Here is a 13,552-nt window from a genome sequence, read left to right on the forward strand (position 1 = left end):
GCAAGGATGCAAAAGGCAATTCAATGGAGAGAGGGCGGTCCATTCAACAAATAGTGTAATTATGGTCACCCACTCTTATGCAAACACACTGTCATGGTTTGGGGTTTTTGCGAGGGGAACAATATAATACAGGACACATATTTTATAAGATTATTTATAATAGTCACCCAAAAATCATATACAAACAGAGAGTACAGGAAATCTTTCCACACACTAAAGACCAAAGAATCCAGCTGAGGGCCTGAATTCCACAATAATGTTCTGCATGAGTTCAGCTGAAGACCTAGAGCCCATAACAATGCCTCCCACGAGTCTATCTGGAGGCCTAGAGTGCATGACAATGTCTCATGCAGACCTGTTTCATGATCTGTGCTGGAAAGGCGCAAAGGTCAGTGGCTGAAGCTAGAAAGTCTATGCCAGTGGGATGAAGGATCTGTGCTAGCAGGCTGAGGGATCTGCACTGGAGCCAGGAAGCAGCGCTTAAAGTAAGAACCGGAGTTCTCTTGAAAAGTACCACAGCCATCCTCAGCAACAGTGAGATCCGAAGCTCCTTGGATAATGGGAACAGCTGAGTTCATCAGGAAAGCCAGCATGACAAGCTCCTCCAGGAGAACCAACAGCTTCTAACAGCACCCAACTTACAGCTTCTAACAGCACCCAACTTACAGCTTCTAACAGCACCCAACAGCTTCTCAGCTCCCAATAGCCTCTCTCTTTCTTCTCCAGTTCTTCCTCTTATGCTGCTCTCAACAATCCTCAAGTGGGCCTCTCACACCCAGCACACTAGTTCAGTTGAGCTGGGTGTTACAAGTTGATCACCAGTTGTCAATCCACCACCACACACTAACCAACAAATAAATAAATTGACCCATGTTGCTATGGTTTGGATAACTGTGCCCAAAGGCTCATATATTAAATATTTTGTCACCAACCTGTGGTGCTGTTGGGAGGTGATGGAACTGTTAAGAGATAGGGCCTAGTGCAAGGAAGTTAGGTCATTAGGGATGTATACTTGTATGGACCTTGACACTTTCCTGTCTTTCTTCACTGTCTTAGCTACTGGGATGTGAGCAGTTTTCTCCCCCATATGCTCATACCATGAGCATGATGTGTTGACCCATCACAGGTCCAAAAGCCTTAGGGCCAACAGACCATGGACTGAAACCTTCAAAACTGTGAGCCAAAATAAACCTTTGCTTTTTAAGTGGATTCACTCAGGTGTTTTGTTACAGTTACAGAAAGTTCTCTCACACACATACCCTGTGCACCCTAATCAAAAATAATGTTAACGTGGGATCCCAGACCTAAACATAAAGCCTAAAACTATAAAATTTCTGCAAAAGTCCATAGGAGAAAGACTTCTGTGGCCTTGCCCTAGGCAATGGTCTCTTAGATATAGCAACAAAAGCACAAATCCATGCCACAATAAAATGATACATGGGACACTGGGAAAATTAGAAATTTCTCTTTTGAAGACACCATTAAGAGAATGAAAAGATGAGCCAGAGACTGGAAGAAAAATTTTTGCAGAATACATATGTGGTAAAGAACTTACATCTGGAATATAAGAAGAGCCCTTGAAACTTAATAGGAAAGCAACCCAATGAAAAGTAAGCCAAAGATATCAACCACAGCTTCATAGAAGAGGAAACGCACATGGTAAATGACACTCAACATTCTTAGTCATTAGAGAATCTACACAAAAGCTGCCATCCACCAAGGGGAATGACAGCACCGCCACAGAGATACCAGATGCCAGTGCATCTGGGATGTGTGGAGCCACAGTGCCTCCCATATCCCTTGTGGGATGCAAGAGGGGGTGGCTACTTTGGAGGACCGATTGCCAGTTTCTGGTGAAGGATAGCACATGCTGCCCCTGAGAATTACCCAGGTGGAATGAAGACATACCTCCCCACAAGAACCTGTGTACATGTTTCTCACAGCTTAATTCACAGTTGCTCAGGACGGATACAGGCCTTGCTTCAGCAGGGCAAATGTACATTATGTGCTATTTCAGTGGATGTTACTTAGCAATTGGAGGAACAGACCGTGGACACATGCAGTGGTATGCATGAATCTCACATAGTCCGCTGGGGGAAAGAAGCCGGACAGGGAAGTCCACACACCACGGGGTTCATAGGACATTCTGGAAATGGCAAAACTGCCAGGACAAAAGACATCAGGGGCTAGGGAAAGGACTGGAAGATTGAAGATTGACCACAGAGACCCCAGGGCAGGTCATGCAGTGTTGGAATTGTTCTGTAACTTGATGGTGGTGCTTATGTAACTGTGCATTTGTTAAAACTCATACAGCCAACCACTGAAAAGCATGAATTTTACAGAATATAATTATATCTCAAAAAAGCACATCAGTGGAATGATGAGAAAAGGACCTGTACACAATAAATAGTGATCTGGGAGCAAATGCAGCCTACAGTAATGAGAATGTACATGTGAAGTAACTCGGGCTGGGGTCCAAGGATGAGGGGCAGGTGTTGGAAATGCTCTGCAGAAAGCCCAGTGTGCGCTGTGGGACCTGGACCTATGAAGAACAGCTTCCTGTCCTGGCATGCTTGGAGTCTTGTCACCACGATGCGCTGGGATTCTCAAGCTCTCTGATGGGATGGCTCCAAGAATTAGGGGTGGGCCCACAGACATTGGTCATCAGCTGAGGACAGCCCCACAAGCCCCTCAGAGCCAGGAAGCCACCTCTGCTCCCTGCCCGAGGGTCTCACAGGATGGGCAGGAGCTATTGGCATGGCCACCTCACATCGTCAGAGTCTCCGCAAATGAGTCTGGAACCTTGCATGAGCGTCCTGTGGGGAAATGACCATGGTTTTGTCCTGGACTAGGCCAGGGTCTGTCACCACAAGAGGAGCTTAGCATCAAGGATGGGGGTCCTCCTGAACAGAGATAGCTCTTGGTTCAGGGTCTGGCTGTTCTCAGCCCATATACACAGATGGGCCAGAGGCCCCAGGCCCAGCCCATTCATGACCTGCTGCACTGCTAGGTGCCAGTGTGTTCTGAGACAGGCTGGCAGGCTGACACTCGGTCCTGGCCAGAAAGGAAGGGACACACAGTTGGCCTGGGGGCCATAGGGCTCAGCTGGGGAGCTGAGTACAGGCCTCTCTCTGGCCACAGGAGAAAAGAGGACTTCACTGTTAAGTCACTGAGGGAGAAAGCATGGGGATGTCATAAACAGAGATCAGGAGAGAGGGGACAGAGTGCAGTCTGGTAAATATGTCCTTCTTGCTGTACTTGTGGCTGTGCTGGGCCCATAGCTCCCATTCATGATCTACTTTGGGAGCTAAGTGGACCCCAGAGAGGGCCTGGCCTAAGGACCTCCGGTACCCACTCTCCCCTCTCACTTCCTAACAGTCCTCAGTCCCCCTCCAAGCCCGTACCCCACTGGAAAGAAGTAACCCCAACTGCCAACAACTGACCATCATACCCTCATTTCTGTTTCAGGCACTTAGGAACATCAGCCACTCAGGACCTGTAAGAATTTTGGATTTAACATTCCCACCTCTGGCCTCTTGCAACTGAAGTCTAGAATGGCATCATCTACCAGAACTTTGTGGAACGATGAAATGTCCTATAAGCTATGGGACCTGATGTGGTGGTAGTAGCCTGACACATACAGCTACCGAACACTTGGAATGTGGGTGACATGACTGAGGAGCTGAGTTTTAGTTAATGAAGTGTCAATTTTAATAACTCTGCATGGCCAGTGGCTATGGTAGAGAGAGGGCAAAGGTCTAGGCCCTCAAAATCAGACAGTCTGCTTGGCTGCTGTGGCCTCTTGCTTCACATAGAATGCCTGGTTCACAGGTGGTGGTGGGGCCAGGCTAGAGCAGAGCTACCCATTTAGATGCACATCCTACCCACAAGCCATCTACAGATTCCGTGTGATCCCTTTCAAGATCCCAATGTCATTTTCTAGAGAAATGGAAAAATCCTTCTAAAAATCGTATGGAATATGAAAAGACCCAAATAGCCAAAACAATCTTAAAAGAGAACTAAGTTGGAGGACTCAAACCTGATTTCAACTGTTTCAGGGACAGTCACCAAAGCAGCGAAGTGTTGGCATGAAAACAGACACAAGGACCAGTGAGACAGAACAAAGAGCCTAGAAATAAGCCCTGGCATACACGGTCAATTGACTTTCCACAGTGGTGCCAGAACAAATCAGCAGGGAAGGACAGGCTCTTCAACAAAGGGCGCAGGAAGGCTGAATGTGCCCAGGCAGAAGAATGCAGCCCGACCCCCTACCTTGCAGCAGGTACAGCTAACTCACCAAGACATTTCTCTGAAGAAGGTATGCAGATGACCAAGAAGCACATGGAAAATGCTCAGTGGTATGAGTCATCAGGGAGTTCTCATGGGAGGGAAATATTTACACCTGGGAGGAAGAGAGGCCCCAGGTTCCAGTGAAAGTACCAGCTTGTGGCTCTGTGGGGCCCTTGCATACACCTACTGAGACCACCAGGCGCTTGGTAGGGAAGGGTGGCCTGGCTCCAAGGTCACCAGCTATGCTCCAATAAGGAGCTGGTTATGGATTTAGTGACAAGAATCAAGCGCCGTGAGTTTAAAGCCAGAAAATGCAGACTCTGAGGCCCTGCTGCAGACCTCAGTGTCTAGAGTGGCCAGGGAACAGGAATTTCCAAAGATGCTTCTGGTTATTAGAGCTTATTTAGCCCAAGAGCCATGGTTCCAGAGGCCCCTGAGCTAAGCGGGGAAGCCTCCAGAAGAACTGGGTAGAGCAGTGGGGGCAGGAGCAGCCTTAGGACAGGGTGAGCCATTGGGAACTGGGCCTTCCACAGTGACACCCAGAATGTGCTTGTGGGAGCTCACTGGCTTGGAGCCAAGAATGTTTAGGGAAAAAACTGATGGTGGAAAGACCAGTCTTCTGCCCTGTCCTCCTCCAGGGGGACGCTCCTGGATGGCCTGGACCCTCTGCCCTTCGGCTCTTCCTTCATCGCTAGCCTCCCCTCTTCCAGAGCCCTAACCAATCAGCTCCCAGAGCCTTGCTCACAGGCACTGAGCCCACGCTGGGTTTACTCATCAGGCCTGGGGAATGTGGGTGCTCAGGGCTCAGTGTCCAGCAGAGGCAGGAGGACTCAGGTGAGCACCTGTGAGGTCAGAAGCGACTCCAGTGACCTTAGTCCTTGGGACTCATTTTGCTCCTTTTGCTTCCAGATGGGGTGGTTCTGTTGGGGTCATCCAGGCACACTGTGAGAACAGGACCCCACCCCCTGCAGATGGCAAGCAGCTGTCATCTACCACACATAAAGGCCTCGTAGAGATGTATGTGACTTCCTGTCCTGGAGCACCCTCTTCTCAGGAGCACCTGCTTCCCTGGGTCCCACCTTCTGCTTGACAGGTTCAGGGCTGTTGCTGGTAGCCAGACCCCAAAGGCTTTGAGCAGGTGGATAAGGGGTGATTAGTCCTGGTAGAGATGGGGCAGGAGTACTGACTCAACTGCCCCCAAACAGCCTCTGGTATGGTCACTTCCACTTCTGGGCCCCTTCTGGGGGGAGATTCCTAAGCCCTCTTTCTCATGGGTCCCTCACCCTAAGCAGCCAGTCTGTGCCACCCCAGCTCCAGCCCCAGGTGGGGAAGGCCTCCCTGCACCCCAGTTTCCCTGAGACAGAACCCAGGCCTCAGGAGTCCACACTCCTGAGGACACATCGGGCACAGCCAGCCTGAGGACCTGGATAGTATTGGGTCCTTTGGGGTTGCCAGAAACTCCAAGCAGGGAAGGGAGACACTCAGAGACATAGCACCAGACACGGGTCTGAGGTACTGAGGTCAAAGGGAAGGTATTCCTCACCTCTGAAGGGCTGCAGAATGGAAGGAACTGGGGTGTGGGATAGCTCAGTCCTTCTGGCTGTCTGGAAGGTTGTAGACAGCTGGAACTGGCAGCTATCCCTCCCCAGAGCAGGAAGTCCGCTGGGTGTGGGTACAAGACACCCCTGCTCAGCACCCACACAAATGCCTCTCTATTTTATAAATAGGTCACTTGGAGAAAGGAGCTGTGGGTGAGTGATCCCCACCCCATTGCTACTGGGATTTCAGCTTCATGTACTAGTGGGGATTCCAGGCTATCACAAGGGCACCCACCCAGAGTCTGCCACCAGGAAGGAATCTTGGGTAGCCCCTTCCTCTCAGGGGACCAAATAGGACCTGCAGCCCTGAGAGGAGATGGCTGAAAGATGTGTTTGGGTTGAGACAGGGCCTGGACTCTAGGACAAAGGGCTGGCTATCTGCACTGGGCAAGGCAAAACTTAGACTATTTCCCCTACTCCGTGCCACCCCCAGGGATATATTTCCAGCACTGTGTGGACAGAGGGAAAACCGGAAAGAGCCTCTGGAAGAACTACCAGCTCCACCCTTTCCTACTTGGGCTATTTGCTCTTTCCGGCCAGGTTGACCCTTAGGGGCCATGGTAAGATAGTTCTTGAGCACAGGAGGTGGGAGGAAAGAGGAAGGAGGAAGTCTTGAGCTAGTGCCGCCGAAGTGTGGGCTGAGTTTTTCTGGCGGGGTGGGGGGCAGCCGAAAGGAATCCTTTAGAGTGCTGCCACTCAAGCTCTGGGCACTGGGCCTCCACCCTTCACTGACCTAACTTCTGCCTTCTCTCCCTCCAGGCAGGCCCTGGCCAGGCCTGAGACCACTGTGGACAGGTCTGTGCTCCGTGTACAGGGTCTGTCTCAGGAGCCTTTGCAGACCGGCCAGGGCCTCCCTGGTCCCATGGGACTGGGGAGGATGTGCCTTTTCCTGTGGGGCCTCCTAGGCCCATCTTATGGGGTGCACCCCTTTACCTAGAGAGCCCTCTGCAATCCAGGCAGAGGTTGGCAGTGCTTAACGTTCCCTGGAAACTGCAGCTCTGTATCCTGTCTGCTGTGAACTGGTCATGGCAGGCTCCCTAAGGGATTCCCAATAGCTTATTTTGTGTGTTTTAAGAGGCTTAATTGGAAGAAAAGCTTCCCTAATTTTAATCCAAAAAGAAGGTGTAGTAATCACCTCCTCCACCAAAAAGTAGCAGTAGAAAGAGAGAAGAAGAGATGGAGGGAGGGAGGTCTCTGAAACCTCAGCCTGGGAGGGCAGATTGTTATCCTTTCCAAGGTCTCAGCCTTCCCATCTGTAAAGTGGAAATTTTAAGAACATTCATGGCAAGGCTCTGTTTGTTTTGTTTTTGTTTTTTAGGAGGTTTTTTGGAGTGTGCTAGGCATGTAGTCGGTGCTCCTCCTTGCTCTATTAGGCCCACTAGTCAGGATGGGTGAGCACGGTGTAGGGGTGGGAGACTGGGATGGTCCTGGGTCTTTGCAGCAAGCCCTCCTGGGTGACAATTAGGCCTTGTAGCTTTGGCCCAGTGACCCGGCCCCGGCCCTGGCTGATCGCTTACTGTGGACACGGTAGCCTTTGGACTTGGCTGGTCCCAGTGCAGGCCTCAACCCTCTCCTTCTGGCTCCCTTCTCAACACCTACTCCCTAGAGGATGTCTTCAGTGAAGAGCCCATGAAGTCCTCCAGCAAACCTTGTCCCATACTGACCCCTGCTGGGAAGAGAGGAAGTTGCTCTGGGGGAGAAAGAGCAGAAAAACCCATTGGCTTCCCCTGGGTGGAGAACGAGCTGGGGTGAGCTGGCTTTCTGGGCACCACAGTAGCTTCAGGCTGGGTTGCTGGGACTTCTCAGACCGTTTCAGTTGTAACCAGCCAACGTCTCCCAATTGGTAGGAGAGGCTGGGTCAGGGTTGGGGAAAGTTACTTTGGCTGTCATTTGTATGCTCTGCTTTCCTGCAGGTAGCAGCTGGCCTGGGAAACTTCTTCCTGCCCTGAACCAGCCTCAACATCCTACACGACCCCTGAGGATGGCTGTCCCTTGGTCTCCACCTGGGAGGCAGAAGGGCCTCTGCACCTTCAGCTGAGGACTACGTCTTCACATCCCTTCTGGAGCCTTTCATCCAGTCCCGAACCTGGCTTGTAAGTGGAAGGGACCTTGGGACAGTGGAGTCTCCATGGAGCCCCAGCCACAAAAATAACAGGCAGGGGAGCTGTCAGTCCACCAGGGGCTTGGCTGTTGTCCAGCATGCATGCCCAAGTAGTATCACAGCAACGCCCCTACCTCTGACTTTTCTCTTGCTGAGGGTGTGTTTGCTATTGCATGCTCCAAAGGACAGATGATCCAAGATGACCTGTGATGTTGGGAACCCAGGCTGGGCTGTGGGCGAGTCCTCCAAAAGTACCCCCATGAGGAATTCATCATTAAAGACAGCAATGCATCCTCCTGGTGGCCCCCTGACAACACAGGCCATTGTCAGTGTTGGGCTGAACTGGTCTCTGAATTCCTATACTGAAATATAACTCACACCACAGAGTGGGCCTGCACTTGGAAATAGGGTCACAGCAGATGTGATGAGTCAAGATGAAGTGAGGCCGCTACTGCAACTTCACTGGTGTCCTTAATAAAAATGAGACTTGGACGCAGACACACCCAGGAAGAAAGTCGCGTGAAGATGCAGAGGACAATGGTGTTTCTGCAAGCCAAGGAGTGCTGAGGATGGCCAACCCCTACCGGGGCTGGGGATAGGACTGGAATAGACCCTCAGAGCCTCAGGAAGAGCAGTCTATTCTTGGGCATCTGGCCTCCAGAAGATACATGGGAGTGTTTGGCCCCTAGGCCATGGGGAAGCAAGAACACAGCCCACTGGTATTGACTGAAGATAGAGCTGTCCAAGGCTGTGACGAGGGCCTGGGTCAGGTCTGTGAGTGGGAGACAGGGACGGCGCAGAAGTCCGAAGGGCACTAATGATGCTCACTAGGGGCTTAGTTAAATGCCTGGAGGGCGCACATCTTTCTCTGCCACCAAACCTTCCTCACCTTCACTGCTGTAACTCAAGACAGTCAGACAGACACCATCTGTGCCAGGAGGCCTATGTGACCTCTCTCTGCTCTTCATACACCTGCCAAGGACACAGTGAAGGCTGTGGTGACAGCAAGCTGCAGGTGCTAGTGAAAGGACAGGTTCCCAAAAAGAAGGTGCTGAGCCTACAGGGGCCCATCTTTCGGCTGCCATTCCTCAGCCTTGGAGGTCCTGGGGGTCCAGTTTGTGTCCTTGTGGGTAGTAGGTGACAGCCCCATGACTGGCTGGTGACAGTGTTACTACGTGGCTCTCTGAGGTCAGGCATTCAGTACCCTTGGGAACTCAGCCTGTGAAAATCAGAGTCCCATCTTCCAGACCGGCATTTCGGGGACAGATGGAAAACATGCAGATGGGAGGACAGACCTCTGGAAATGCTTCGCCAGCTGCCCCTCCCTGCCATCCCCTTCCCTCCAAGCCTGGTGTGACACCTGGGGAGCCCCAGATCTGGCCTAGAGATGGAGCCGAGAAGATGCAGCCAAGGAGGCCTGAGCAGGATGAGAGTTGTGGGCTTCCAGGGCAACAGGGGTCTGGAGAGAAGGACACTTGCCTTGCTTGACAAGGATAAATTATGGGCTGAACAAAGACGGCTCTGTTGAGAATGCTGGCCCTGACCCAAGCAAGATATGAAATTTGCCAGCTGGAAGCGAAGGCCCAGAAGGTGACCAGGATCTGTCCTGAGTCCTAGAGTCAGTCTGGGGCTGGGAGTCCTGCAGCCCGCTCTGGCTGGCAGGAGCTGGGGTGACCTTGTCTCTGCCTCAGCTTCACCCTGGGGAGTGTGAGGAGGAAGCAGGCTGGGGAGTCTTGGTGTTGCCTGATGCTCAGAATGGGGGAGATGCGGTGGAAAGGGTCTGGATGGAGGCTGGAAGTACCCCGTCTGAGTCACCTGGGCTCGGGGTATGTGTGGGGCCTGGGACCCCCTGGGGAAGGGAGGGAGCAGCCTGGACACTGGTTTGGGCATTGCCTGGCTTCCTCTCTTCCCTCACCCCATGATAAGCCCTGTTGCTAGGAAGACACTGCCTGATGGCACCGCCAAGAAGCTCCCTTTCCAAAGTCACCCCTGGGTCCTGGTTCTACCAGCTTCAGGAGCCTCCACCCAGGCCACTGTGTAGCGGAAGAAACCCCAAACTGTTAGGGGCTTCAACCACAGTGACAGGACACTTCTTACCCACAGGCGCCTGCCGGGGGTGGCAGCTGGGGCACCGGGACATGCCTGCTCGTCTCCCTCTCTCTTGGCACCCTGCAGCCTTGTGTTCCTCTCTGCTGCTCCCTCCCCTTCCTTGGCTTGTATTTGAGATTGTGCTCAGCTCAATTGCAATTCCTCTCCTCTCCTCTTCCCTGCCCGCCAAGGCCAGGAGCTGGCCAGAGGCAAAGGGGATGTCCAGGAACTGTGAGCCGACTCTTGGAGCAGAGGATGATGAGGCCAAGGGCCAGGGGGTGGTGCGGACTGAGGGGACCCTGGGGTCTCAGCTCTAGACTCCCAACTATGCCTGAGAAACTGGGTGGTGATCTCATCTGGCCCAGCTACTTCACCCATCTCCCCAGAGTGGGCAGTAGCTCTGGGTCCTGGGCCACATCGTGTGAAGTGGCTCATGTCCTAGGTGACCTCATGTTTCTTGCTTGGTTAAGCATGGCACTTGAGACTTTTTTGGGACCCTTCTGTCCTTTCTCATGAATGCCCGGTGCAAGCTCTTCTCCCACTTTGCCCAGATCAGAGGCTCCAGGACCCTCCTATCGTTGTGCAGCTGGAACTCCACACAGGTCCTCAGGTTCCCTGCCTTGGATAGTAGGTCAGCACTTAGGGCATTGTCCCTTGTGCTGCCCTGCCTTGATTCATAGTCAGTCAAGAAGTAGAGCTTTGATGGAGGACTGCCTGGAAGAGGCATCGGGCCTTTCTACCAGGACTCCCACAGACACCTCTCCATGAGGTCGTGCCTGCTGGCCACGATCCTGTGCGCACACAGAGCAGGTGGTCCCCAGCAGCAAGACCCTTGGCTGACTGGTGGAGTGGAAGCAAGGTGACTCTTGATAAGCCTGGTGGGTCCTGATCAGCACAAGACAAGACCCTCAAGCTCCCAGGTGAGCCATTCTGGGTGGCTGACACTCATGAGGGGTGTTACATAAATGCCGGAGAGCATGCAACATGGTTACTGCGTCCCTGCTGGCTTGTGGCTGCTATGTGGGCCATGGCCCTAACCTTCCCCAGTCGCACCTGGCAAGTGTGAGGGCCAGTTGGTGCCACCCCGTTAATCAGCATGTCTGCTCCACCTGCACTGGCTCTTTCCCTGCAACCCTACTTGTGGCTCCAGCTTTCCCTCATGGCTTAAGCCTGCCTCGCTGCTCTCTTTGCATCCTCAGATGCGGGCTGGTCCTCTGTTCTCAGGAGCCTGAGTACAAACAGCTGAGGCTACCCCCCACCACAGTCCAGGGACCTGGACCTCAGGCTAAGGGCCAGCAGGGTCAGCATCCCCATGACCTTAGGTTGGACGCAGGATCTCCTTCCATCAGGTCTGCATCCACTAGTCTCCTGGCTCTGCCCAAAGAGCTGGCTCTCGAACCCTGAGCACTGCACCCAACCCCCAGATCCCCTGTCTGTACTCAATAGTCTGGGAAAGTTCTTGGATAGCTCATGGAGTGTGGGAGACTCCTCCATCACCACCCGATTGTCTTCAGCTGTCTCTGCTATTCTGCCAATGCGATATTAGATCAAGTGTTTAGAAATAGCCCCTTTTGAGTCTGTTTCTTAAAAAGAATAACTGAGTGAGAGAAGTTGAAAGGCGCGGACACAGATAGGACAGAAGGATGCTTCACAAGGGATTGCCCACAGGGGGCTGGCATCTGCAGACAAGTTCTGAAGCTCCCACACTCCTTAGCCCACTTGTCCTGTTTCCCTGCCCCTGGAGGGGTTGTACAGTCCCTCACCATCCTGGTGCCCTCTGTGGTTGTGGTGGCAGCAGTTGGCCTGGAGGAAAGGGGTAGGTGCTGGGAGGTGGGTGCAATGCAGCAACCGACCCCGGGGCACCTCAAGGTGGCGCTGCTAGAACCCACTGCCTGCTCCAGTCTGCCTGCTGGGCTCTGAACAGGCTGGGTGCTGCTGGGGGCCAGCGACCTGGCACCAGTGGTGGTGGTGCCTGGCAGGGTTCTTGCCTGGCTGGTCAGGGTGCAGCCCCCAAAGCACTTTGATATCTGTATAACAGCCTCCGGGGTAAAGGAGACAGCACCCTAGTCCTCTTCCCTTCCCTCTTCCGGACCCTCAAGTACAGCGACCACAGCATCCCTAGTGCTGCCGCAGCAGCAGGACCTAGAGAAGGGGACCCACACACACCAGGTGCGAAGTGGGGGTGCTCATGTGTCTGGGTAGGGGCTGCGTGGGGCGGCACTCACCGTGCAGCAGGGCATGAGGGCGATGGGGGTCTCTCCTCCAGGCTGGTCCTCGCTGCCTGGTTCAGCTCTGCTGTTCCCAGTGAGCTGGGCCCGCCCAGCAGACAGCTCAGCCAATGGCACAGACCCCGGCTGATCCGCCCCCAGCGCAGACTCTTCCTGGCAGGGACCCTGCTCCGGACAGAGAAGCTGAGTCCTCTCGGTCACAGGTGTTGCGTGACTGTGTGGGGAGGGTGCAGCGTCGGGCTGGGGGCTCAGGGGGCTATTGCAGAGGCTGGCGACTCTCAGACAGTCTCAGATGCACATCCCAGGGGTAACCGCAACTGACTGTGTGTGGTATATCTAGAGTCAGCTGTCCCCTCCAGTAGGACCAGCTGCAGTAGCTGCCTCCTGGGCACCAGGCAAACCTGGCTGCAGCCTTGGTTGCAGTGGAGAGCCGTGTGAGCAGGGTGTGTTACCTAACACCAAGAAACCACTGCCCCACTCTGCAGTGGGTTTGTTTAGGGACTGCAGGGAAGCAAAGCCTTCATCCTTAAACGCAGAGAAGACCCTCCTGACAGGCACCCCATGACTTATAGTGGCCTTTCTCTCCCCAAGGAGAGGTGGGGCCGACCCTGAGGACCAAGACAGCTGGTTAGAGGTTCCTAAGATTTTGGTTTATCTTCCTGTATGCTAGAGTTATTCCTCATTGCCAAGTATGTGGCTTCCTCCCAGCTCATCCTAGCTCAGCTCAGCTCAGACAGGGCCAGCAAAGCCCAGCCCAGTCCAGCTCAGCTTAGCCCAGCTCAGCCCAGGACAGCCACACACAGCTCAGTCCAGCCCAGGCAAGCCAAGCCTAGTCCAGACCAGTTCAACTCTAATAGTTTAGTCCATTCTAGCTCTCTAGCCCAGTCCACTCCTCTCTGCCCAGCACTGCCCAAGCCTATGGTTTATAGGAAATCTTTTGGGAAAGAAGGTTGCAGAAGCTGGATAAAAGGGTCACAGGTACCCAGCATACAGGCATCCAGGGGGCTTCTGATAGGTGGTTTCTGGGAGGGCAGTTGGACAGATGACTTTAGTGTCTGTCCTTTGTACCTGGAATGCATCACGAGGTGGTCCCTGGCTCTCTGCTGTGGGCATCTTTGCCTTTCAAGTGCCAGAAGAGGCAGGAGAAGGCTGTTCTTAACAGTTATGTCTCTGCTGCTGGCCCAGATTCCTGGACAGCAAACCACACAGTGCTGTAGGATTCTGGGCTGTGGAGGGGACTCAGAGTG

At 53.3% G+C, this 13,552-nt stretch overlaps 1 long non-coding RNA gene across 2 annotated transcripts; it reads left to right on the forward strand.

Annotated features, from left to right (window-relative positions):
• Positions 1–3,256: 3,256 nt before the first annotated feature.
• On the forward strand, positions 3,257–11,623 carry LOC106148495. 2 transcript variants are annotated; one of them, XR_001234000.1, is made up of 4 exons: positions 3,257–3,347; positions 3,469–3,661; positions 4,059–4,318; positions 7,802–11,623. It is a non-coding gene; the product is annotated as an uncharacterized LOC106148495 (long non-coding RNA). The 2 variants fall into 2 exon arrangements; XR_001233999.1 differs by having other exon boundaries at positions 3,469–4,318.
• Positions 11,624–13,552: the final 1,929 nt, after the last annotated feature.

This window comes from Chinchilla lanigera, unplaced genomic scaffold (assembly GCF_000276665.1).
Source record: "Chinchilla lanigera isolate Chin_1 unplaced genomic scaffold, ChiLan1.0 scaffold00021, whole genome shotgun sequence".
In the NCBI taxonomy this organism is placed as follows: Eukaryota; Metazoa; Chordata; class Mammalia; order Rodentia; family Chinchillidae; genus Chinchilla; species Chinchilla lanigera.